Source organism: Eurosta solidaginis, chromosome 2, assembly GCF_040869045.1.
Source record: "Eurosta solidaginis isolate ZX-2024a chromosome 2, ASM4086904v1, whole genome shotgun sequence".
Lineage (NCBI taxonomy): Eukaryota > Metazoa > Arthropoda > Insecta > Diptera > Tephritidae > Eurosta > Eurosta solidaginis.
Window position 1 is genome coordinate 241,037,844 of NC_090320.1, and position 10,450 is coordinate 241,048,293.

General features: G+C 39.3%; 1 protein-coding gene across 1 annotated transcript in view; it reads right to left on the reverse strand.

Moving 5' to 3' along the window:
• tkv (thickveins) overlaps positions 1–5,261 on the reverse strand; it is a 929,476-nt gene extending 924,215 nt beyond the window's left edge. The window contains exon 1 of the mRNA XM_067767354.1: positions 5,173–5,261. The gene's annotated coding sequence lies outside the window, so the exon portion shown is untranslated. The remainder of the gene's footprint in view (positions 1–5,172) is intronic.
• Between the last annotated feature and the right edge of the window lie 5,189 nt (positions 5,262–10,450).

Genomic DNA, 10,450 nt, shown 5'->3' on the forward strand with positions numbered 1-10,450 from the left:
TATATAAAAATAAAGGCTAAAATGTGTGTTAGTTGGTAGCCGGTGTTTGAAGAGATGCGCCGGTCGATCTTGTTCAAACTTTCACATAAGTTGCGTATACCCCACGCGGTGGTTTGCACATAGGTTTGGTTGCGATCGACGCACAAGGTCTCGAGATATAGGCCAAAAGGTGGACCCGGTTAGCCCTAGAATGTATTTCTAGAATATGGATATCAAATGAAAGTTGTTGAGTGCTTTAGTAGAGGGTAATTTTCATACCCCTTGGTGATTAGGGTCTCGAGATATAGGCCAAAACGTGGACCCGGGTGCCCCTAGAATGTGTTTAAAGAATATGGATAACAAATGAAAGCTGTTGATGAGTGCTTTAGTACAGGGTAGTTTTCATACTTATTGGTGACTAGGGTCTCGAGATATAGGCCAAAACCTGGATCAGGGTAGCACTAGGATATATTTTTACATTATGGGTATCAAATTGAAGCTGTTGATGAGTGATTTAGTACAGAGTAAGTTTTATACTGCTGGGTAACTAGGAACTCCAGATATAGGCCAAAACATGGACCCGGATACCCCTAGAATGTGTGTAATATGGATATCAAATGAAAGTTGTTGCTGAGAGATTTAAAGTAATTTTCATTGTGGTATTCGATTTAGTCGCATCAGCCTGGCAAAACTGATATATATGCATGTGAAGCCGAAATAAAGACATGAATTAATAATACCCACATACCTATTTACATACGTCCTATTCGATTTGCCTGAAATTTGGTATATAAATTTGCCTATATAAGTATTTACGATGCTTTTTTCCGGGAAGTAGACCAGAGACGGACTGCGACTGGGATTAGGATTGGGACTGGGACTCGGAATGGGACTGGAACAAAATACATACCACCCTCTGGGACTGCCAATAAGGGATGAAGAAGAATGAGAAGAACTTGAGAGAAGAGAAAGAGAGAAGGAGACTGAGAGAAAGATAGAATGAGATGAAGATGGGAGATAGATGAAGCGAAAAAGACGGAGGGAGGAGTGAATAAAAGGATTAGGAAGAAGTGAAGAGGGGGAAGGGCACAGTTAGACGGAAAAAGCTTATTAAAATGTATACAGATATACCAAATTTAGGGCAGAACAACGTCTTCCGGGTCTGCTAGTTTATTATAAAAAAGTAAAAGAATTCAAAAATCCAAAAATCCAAATTATTCAAATTTCGAACATGGATAAAAACTATGTACATCCACCTTCACCTTAAAGTTCAGTATTGTAAAGAAAACCATCAAAAGTATATTTAGTTGTCTATCTTTTGAGTGAAAAAGAAGTAGCCAAAAATAATTAGTATTTCCTTTATCTATCTGCTCTCTATGAAGCGGCGTCGTAAGACACAAAAATCAGACTCAGCAATGCATTAGAAGAAAATGTGTCAAAATGCGCTTAAGTAAAAGAGAATACACTCAACAAGAGAAAAAGCACACTTGTGTTTAAGTAGAATTGCAAATTATATTCAAAATCTAATAAATACAGCCACCGGTACCCTTGGTATTTAACCGACTTTTTTCTTACAGGGTAGTTGCTCAAGGACCCTGTGCACGTTTGTAAAATCTTTAGAAAAAGATTGCCACTTAAAAACAAAATTTTCATGAGTGTTTTTTTATATGGACTTTTCGTTGTCCTTTGATGTGGATACCGCGCTTAATCAAAAATACGATAGGCGAAAAAAGTAAAAGTATTTTACATTTTTCCTTCTAGCTCCCCACCTTAATTTCCTCACATTTGGCACCCATATAACAAATATAGAGTATATTCTTCAAATAATTGCGGAGACAAACGAATGTAAGATTTTACTAATAAGAGGCGTACCACCTCCCTCTTTTAAAAAATTCGATATAGATTAATATATACAGTACAATGTATACTCAATTATCAATAGAATGAACCAAACCGAAATGGATTTTTGGCAAGATTAAATTTAATTTAATTGGAGCGTAGCCTCGCCCACCCTACTCAAATATTTTGTGAATCAAAACCATTCTCGAACCCCCTTGGACACAAAAAAACTTCATTAAAATCTGATAATCAGTCCAGTCGCTCAGTAGTTCAGTGACTTCCGCACCCATCCAAGAGGTCAAGGGGCGACAGTGGTCACTTGCACTCAAATTAAATAATATTTTATTTTTAAAATTAAGTTTTTTTAATTCCGAAATCGGTCAAGGCGTTTTTGTGTTTTAGCGAGACTAACGTACAGTAAATCATTTGTAGAAACACTTTATGTAACAATGTTCAACAGGGATCGACCGCTAATGCACGTCCAAAAATTTAGATATATAGGTCAAATTACTAGTCTTGACCTCAGTATCACAAAATCGAAGGTGAAGTTACAATACCTTTAAGGGATATTTTAAAAAAAAAAAAGGTTGAAAATTTTCATGTTGTTGAAATTTTAGTGATTTTATTGTACGCTCTCACACACTTATGTAGAAACGTGTTCTGCGCGGAAATAAATTAAGTCCTCAAAACAGTTAGACCCACCCTAGGTTATTTTTTTAAGCGCGGTCGAAGTCCGCCTATACAGAAAGATTTTCTACGCCAAAATACTATGGATCTCATCAGCGGCTTAAAAGTGGGCCTTGGCTTTAGTACTTATAAAACGCTTATAACTTTTAATTTCTTCAAAAATATTTTCATATTGGTCGTTTTTGGACTGGCTGTCGAGATAGGGTCGTAAAAGAGCTCTTGGTAATCGACTATTCGAATATATAATATATTAGTCAGCTAGCAAAAGTTTTTTAAGTAGAAAATTTATTATCATTAATCGACCAGTTGCACAGTGGTCGGTTCCATAGGCCAAAAATAAAAAAATCAAAGTGAAAAGTTTTTCACCAAATGTGTCGTTAATATCTCTTATTAGAACAGCCTTTTAAAAGTATAATTGTTTTTGTTGTGTTCGAACTTTATTGTTGTTGTTGTTGTAGCGATAAGGTTGCTCCCCGATGGCTTTGGGGAGTGTTATCGATGTCATGGTCCTTTGCCGGATACAGATCCGGTACGCTCGGTTACCACAGCACCATTAAGGTGCTAACCCTACCATCTCGGGAACGATTTATGTGGCGACATTAAGCCTTCAGGCCATCCCCTCCCTCCCCACCCCCAAATTCCATGAGGAGCTTGGGGTCGACAGAGCCTCGTCTGTTAGTGAAACAGGATTCGCCGCGGATAGGTGAGGTTGACAATTGGGTTTGGAGAAGCTATATATTGCGCTGGCAACCTGAAGGGTTGCGCTACACAGCCCCTTGAATCTGGTATTTTAGTCGCCTCTTACGTCAGGCATACCTACCGCATGTATATTCAGACCCCATAACCCGTTGGGGAATCGAACTTTACTCTTTAAGAATAGCTTCTAAAGTGAGGTTATGGTATTAGTTGGTTTTTGCAGCGTGAGCAAGTTAAAAATAAAGTGCAAGCTTAAGCTATTTAAAAATACATAAAATATCATTGTATTGAAATAAATAAAAATGAATATTGAAGCAAAGGTATTTACTTCATTTTGAAATAAGTCTAGTGTCTTTAGCATGTTGCTTTTTTTATTATTTAAAAATTCACCAGTGCCTTTATTAGTTTTATTTGCACAAATATTTCAATTACAGCTAAAGTTTTACTTGGGTTTCTCACCGATCCTCACGTTGGGACTTATATCTTATTATTACTCAAAGTTTTAAGATTCTAAAGTGTTAATATCAGCTACTACTTTCTGCCACTATGTTTTCCGACAATTTTCTGATAGCGTCACCCTGATAAATTATTGTCGTGTGTTATATGTGCTCACATGTAACATACGACATTATTTGATCCAGTCGACTTTAGTTTCTTTATATAATCATATTTTTAAATCCTAAATTTAAAAAGAATAAACGATTTCATTCTTTTTTTTTTTTTGTATGCATGGGTGGTTGTTGGTCGGTATGAAGGCATCATCCGCACCAATTTTATGAAAAAATACTTTTCACATATTTGTAAAGCCTGACCATATTTTCACGTTGATATCTCTACTGGAAGTATTTTTGGCCACCAACTCCATATAAGACCGATGTGTGAGCTGTTTGCATTCGGATAGTAACAAATTCGACTATTCGAACAGTTTTCTCTGTAGTTTTCAATGAGTTCTGCAGATTGTCAAGTCATTGTAAGTTATTATCATTTCACACATTTGGAGTTTACTTCTTTGGCATCTTCGGAACTAGAATAGAAATTGCATACGCAACTAAGTTTTCAGAAACATACTTTTTTAGGAAACAATACATTTTTTTGTTGTATATTATTACGAAGAATTGAATTTAGGAAACCGTTTTCGAATAACAGTCTACTTCCAATCATTTCAAAAGTTGCTACTCGATTAATCGACTTATTAGCCAAATAATCGGCTGTAAACAAGAGGCCTAGATGATACTTTGTGCTACCTACGGTAAGCCTCCTTATCGCTAAAAATATCGTTTGTTAGAAGTTAAGGGCCAATTAAACTTCCTTAACCCTAACTCCATAGTCGTAACCATACCCATATCCATAACCATCTCCAATGTGATCGATTAATGGTGCCTTAACCTAAAAATCGTGAAAATTTCATAAAAATTTAGAAAACGCAAAAAATTACAAACATATTGCACAAAAAATAAGTCTCTTAGTCATAACGTATCCAAAACAATGAATAAAATCTACAAAAAGTTATTAAATTCACCAACCCAAATATTTTTAGGTTATGGATATGGCGAGAAAAGGAAAACCAATTGGTTTGCTATGGTATGGTTATGGCGTTAGCGTTATGGTATGCCACCATTAATCGATTACATTGATTTCCATAAGGTAGGTTCGATCAGCTTTTTTATCTGGTTATGGTTTTATGGTTATGTCACCATTAATTGGCCCTCTAATCAGAAATAGAGAAAACTTAACAAATTTTCGAATAATCGTGAACATATAAAAAAAGACCGTTTTTCGTGCAAACAAAGACTGGTGGCAACCACAAATAAGCAAACAACCACACACACACACACAAATGCAAGTACACGGAATGCCTGCATTTCGATATAAAAATCACTGAAGCCTCATCTATTCACTTGGCACATTTGTGTCATTTTCGTGCGAATTTTCATTACACTTTGTAATTTAGGATTTATTGAAGCCACTTACCACATTCAGATTCCAATAAGAATACGAGGAAGAGCACAACAAAACTAAAAACAGAAGCGCTACTGCGTCCGCGATACAACAACACTTCGGCCATTTTTAATTGAAAATGAAACTGGTTAAAAATCAAAACATAGACGATAAAACAGTGTGCAAATGTCAGCCATGAAGAATCGCAAACAAATTCAGGCATGGTTGCATTTCGCAACAATAGCCATCATCCGGTGGAAAAAGCCGGGATAGAACACCACCCTGAGGTAGCCCTTGTTTAATTCTTCTTGCCTTTGATATTTCGTTTCTAAATTGCACCGATGCCTGCCGACCACCCAGATAATTTGCGGTCCACCTTTTTAGACACGGGGAAAGGGTAAACCCTTCCAAGTCTTGCAGCAACGTGCCATGGTTGACCGTATCAAAAGCTTTTGATAGGTCTAGTGCTACGAGTACTGTTCTATGGTGGGGCTTCTGATTTAAACCACAATTTATCTGGGTGCTAATGGCATTTAGCGCGGTGGTGGTGCTATGGAGTTTTCTAAAGCCATGCTGATGACAGGCTAACTGCAAATTTGCTTTGAAGTGGGGGAGCAAAATGGCTTCAAGCGTATTGGCTACTGGCGATAGGAGATATCGGGCGATATGATTCTCCTATGTTAGCTCGTTTCCCAGGCTTTAGTAGCGGGACAACCATGGCCATTTTCCATTTTTCGGGTATGACAAAGGTGGAAAGAGACAGGTTGAGGACATGTGCTAAATATTTGAAACCCTCTTTCCCAGCACTTTGTCGCCAAAGGCGATGGAAACTTTGTCATTGTGCCTAGACGGATTCGATAGGGACCTTACAGTGGACCAAAGTTTACCTACACCGGCAGAGAGGTTACAACCGCTTAGGTGCTCCTCCCATTTCTCCCGCTTGTGTTCATCCACAAGCAATCTGATGCTTTGGTTTATATCCCTTATTTGGGGGTCGCCGGGTTCGAGCTGTCTTATAAGGTCACGTTCTCTCGCTAAACTTGCGGTCTCTGTCGGGAAGTGGGGCCGAATTTCGGGAATTCTACCGGCGGAATGAAACGAGCCGGGGATTCAATGACCTTGCGGAAAGCACGCTCCCCTTGGCGGGCATCAGTTGGGATAGGGAGGGCAGCAAAGCGGCTGTCTGTAAAGGATTTGTATTCGTCCCACTTTCCTTTTTTAAAGTTAATGAAAGTGCGTTTTTCTGCGACGATGAAGTCGGCGCTTCCCAAGGCAGTCGGTTCTATGTACCGGAGCGACTCGGGATTTTTCCCGACCAAGGACTGTCATTTCAGTGTGACCCCATTTAATTTGTTTCGTCCCTCTCACAAATTGTCATCCTCCCAGCAGCTCCTTGCAGCAGGACTGCTACATATTCTCTTACTCCGGGAAGGTATCGAACCCAATCCGGGTCCGTCTCCTGACCCCGGTCCTGAGAAATGGTTTTGCTGCATTTGCCAGAAAAGAATCTTTTTAGGACGGTCATACTCTGTTCAGTGTGTCTCGTGCAAGGGATGGTTGCATCGGACAGGTTGTTCTGGGCTTGATACCAAAACCCGACGTCCACGTAACTTTTATAAATCTTTTGTGGCTCCTTGCTGCTCACGCCCAAGGGCGTCCCGTAGTCTACGCCTGGGCCCCCCCCCACTACCTTCCAGCAGCCTCGCTGCTCAGCAAGCCACAACAAGTACCCGCTGCTGCTCGCGCCCCACGGCGCCAACAACTCAAACAGCTGATACCACTCATAACTACTACCTTCGTAGTAGAGCTGGTAGCAATGCTGAGCATCAGCCCCTGCCCCCGTCTTCTTCTCCCCCCCTCTTTTCTGGCAGCAATCGTGCAGGTCAGGGAAACAGACTCTTAGTCCCTACCTCCGTTTGCACCGTCTGCCAGCACAGAATATATAGGTTTGCGACATCCGCTCAATGCAGCTCCTGCCTTGGGTGGTGCCACTTTCCTAGATGTTCTGGTCTCCGCGACGGCAACCCTTCGACGGGTTTCATCGCGCCATGTTGCCAGATCGCAAACCCAAATCATCCGGGTACCCCAATGCTTGCCCAAGGGCGCCAAGTCCCAAGGCCACAACAGCAATTGCGTCCTGGCCTTCCACAACCTAGGCGTAGTCACCCGTCACTTACCCCTAGAGTGGCGGCGTCACCCCTCATGCACTTCAGAATTCTGCAGTTAAACTGTAATGGACTAACTGGGAAGATTACGGAGATAGTCGATTTCATGAAGCGGCACAACATCCGCATTGCTGCGATTCAAGAGACTAAACTCACAGCAAGATCTGCACTGCAGACCTGCTCTGGGTATAATGTCCACAGGAAAGACCGCGAGAGCGGAAATGGAGGCGGCCTCGCGTTTATTATACACCACTCTGTGCAATATCATATATTTGATCCTGGCATCGACCGCAGGGACAATGTCTTAGAACGTCAAGGCCTATCTGTCCGGTCAGGCGATGCAAATCTAGAAATCATCAACATCTACATCCCTCCTGTCACCTGTTGCCCCAGTGGATACCGCCCTAATATCGAGGCCTTACTAACTGGCAACAATCGCATTATCTTAGGCGATTTCAATGCCCATCACGACCTATGGCATTCAAACTTGCGGGCGGACAGTAGGGGTGGGATGTTGGCGGATCAAATAGAAGAAACGACGTTCTGCAAAATAAACGGAGACGCCCCCACACGTATGGCAGCCGATGGTAACATTGGCATCCGACCACCTGCCCATACTTATTTCGTTCGAGCGTACCGCCGACTTCATCGTCACCGAAAAACGCACTTTCATAAATTTCAAAAAAGGAAAGTGGGAAGAATATAAATCTGCAACAGACAGCAGCTTTGCTGCCCTCCCCATCCCGACTGATGCCCGCCAAGGGGAGCGTGCCTTCCGTAAGGTCATTGAATCCGCCTCGGCACATTTCATTCCCGCCGGGAGAATTCCCGAAATCCGGCCCACTTCCCGGCGGAGGCCGCGAGCTTAGCAAGGGAACGCGACCTTATAAGATAGCTAAATCCAAGCGACCCCCAAATAAGGGATATAAACCAACGCATCAGGTTGCTTGTGGACGAACACAAGCGGGCGAAATGGGAACAGTACCTAAGAGGTTGTAACCTCTCTACCGGTGTAGGTAAACTTTGGTCCACCGTAAAGTCCCTATCGATTCCGACTAAGCACAAAGACAAAGTTTATTTTATTTTATTTTTTTTTTTTTTATTTATTTATTATTATGGTCTTTAAGACCTAGTTTAGGTTAAAATAAGAAATTAAACATAACTACTCATGTCACATTTAGTGACGTACAATATAAAAACAATTTTTCTTTGAACTTACTAATATTTTCACAGTCTTTCAAATCAGAAGGTAACTCATTATACATTTTATACCCTAAATATTCAAGAGACCTTTTGGCGAACTCAGTTCTTATTCTAGGCAGTCTTATATTATTGCAATTTCTTGTTCCATAATTGTGGATTTCATGATTATAATGTATTTTACTACTCAGGTAATTCGGTAACATTCCTAACCTAAGTTGGTGTATAAATTTCAATGTGAAATAACTAACTGACTGTTTAATACTAAGCCAGTTTAATCTATTGAGCATTACAATTTTTGGCGTTCTTGGAGGACATTTTAAAATAAATCGCATTGCCTTGTTTTGCTGTATTTGAAGTTTCTTAATATATATATCATTACTTAATAGCAGAATAGTAGGACAATAAATAAAGTGTGGTTCAATAATTGAACGATATACCAATATTTTATGACTTTGACTGATATGTTTACATGTTCTATACATGAAGCCTATTTTCTGTGCAATTTTCCTTTCCAGATAAGTTACATGCTCTCCAAAATTTAGATTATCATCAATCAAAACTCCTAAATACTTAATTTTGTCTACTCTTTGGATTTCCATGTTTTTTACCTTCAGCGTAATATTATTTAAACTATTGTTACTTATGATATTGGTGTTTTTACAAAATATCATGAACTTAGTTTTTTCGACATTTAATTTCAGTTTTCTAAGGCATAACCATTTGTATAGCGAGTCCAGGTCTTCTTGTACTTTCAGCATGGCACATTCTGCATATTTTTCACTTATGATAAGCAATGCATCATCCGCAAATAGTCGTATTTTACAATATTTTAAGCATCTTTTGATATCATTGATATACAATGTAAACAATATTGGCGCCAAGACCGAGCCTTGTGGTAAACCAATGTTAACATCCACCACTGATGAAACCTCCTTTCCAATTATCGTTCTCTGTTTTCTGTCACCCAAATAACTCCGGAACCATTCCAAAGCCTTTCCTCTTATACCAATTTTAAACATAACGTCCAATAGCTCAGATCTATCGACAGTTTCAAAAGCCCGTTTTAAATCCAAGAAGACAGACACCGTAAATTTTTTGTCCGCCATGTCTTCTTTCCAATCTGCAATTACCATATTCAACGCTGTTTCACAAGAATGACTCTTCCTGAATCCCGATTGTTCTGGGATAATCACATTGTGCTTCTCTAAGTATGCCACAAGTTGATCCTTCACCACTGTCTCCATAATTTTTTCATCTGTAGGTAACGTGTTAATTGGACGTAGTTCCTCAGGTTTCATTGTATTTTTTACTTTTTCAACAGGTATTATTGTTGAAATTTTCCAGTAACTAGGTACAATACCGCTGTTTAAGGATTCGTTAATTATGTCTTTGTAGAAATTAGCAGTATATGTCATGGCATCTTTAACGACACCCTCCGATAAAAGCTTGTCGCCGCCATATTTGTTTTTAAGTGATTTTGTGATAATAATAATATCGTCCACTACAATGTCAGTAAATTTAAATGTTTCAAATGGATTACTATGATTTGCGCTTATTTCATCCCCATTTACAATTTCTTCGATGCTATCATTAATTTCAACAATACTTTGTATAAAAAAGTTATTTAGGGCATTAGCTATATCATATTCATTTTCCAGGCATTCACCGTTAATTACAATTTTAGTGATATGTTTTTTAACATCATTAAGCTCGACGAGGTCTTTTAGACACTTCCACATACGTTTCATATCGCCATTGTTATGATTTACTCTATCTTCCATGTATTTCTTTTTTTTATAAATTATGGTTCTTTTATATATTTTCTTAATGACGTTATATTCGTCCCAAAATCCAGTATTTCGAGCAGTTTTATAAGATTCTATTTTTCTTTTATGCAGGTTTGTTAATTCTCGGTCGTACCACTTATTTCTTATCTGTATTTG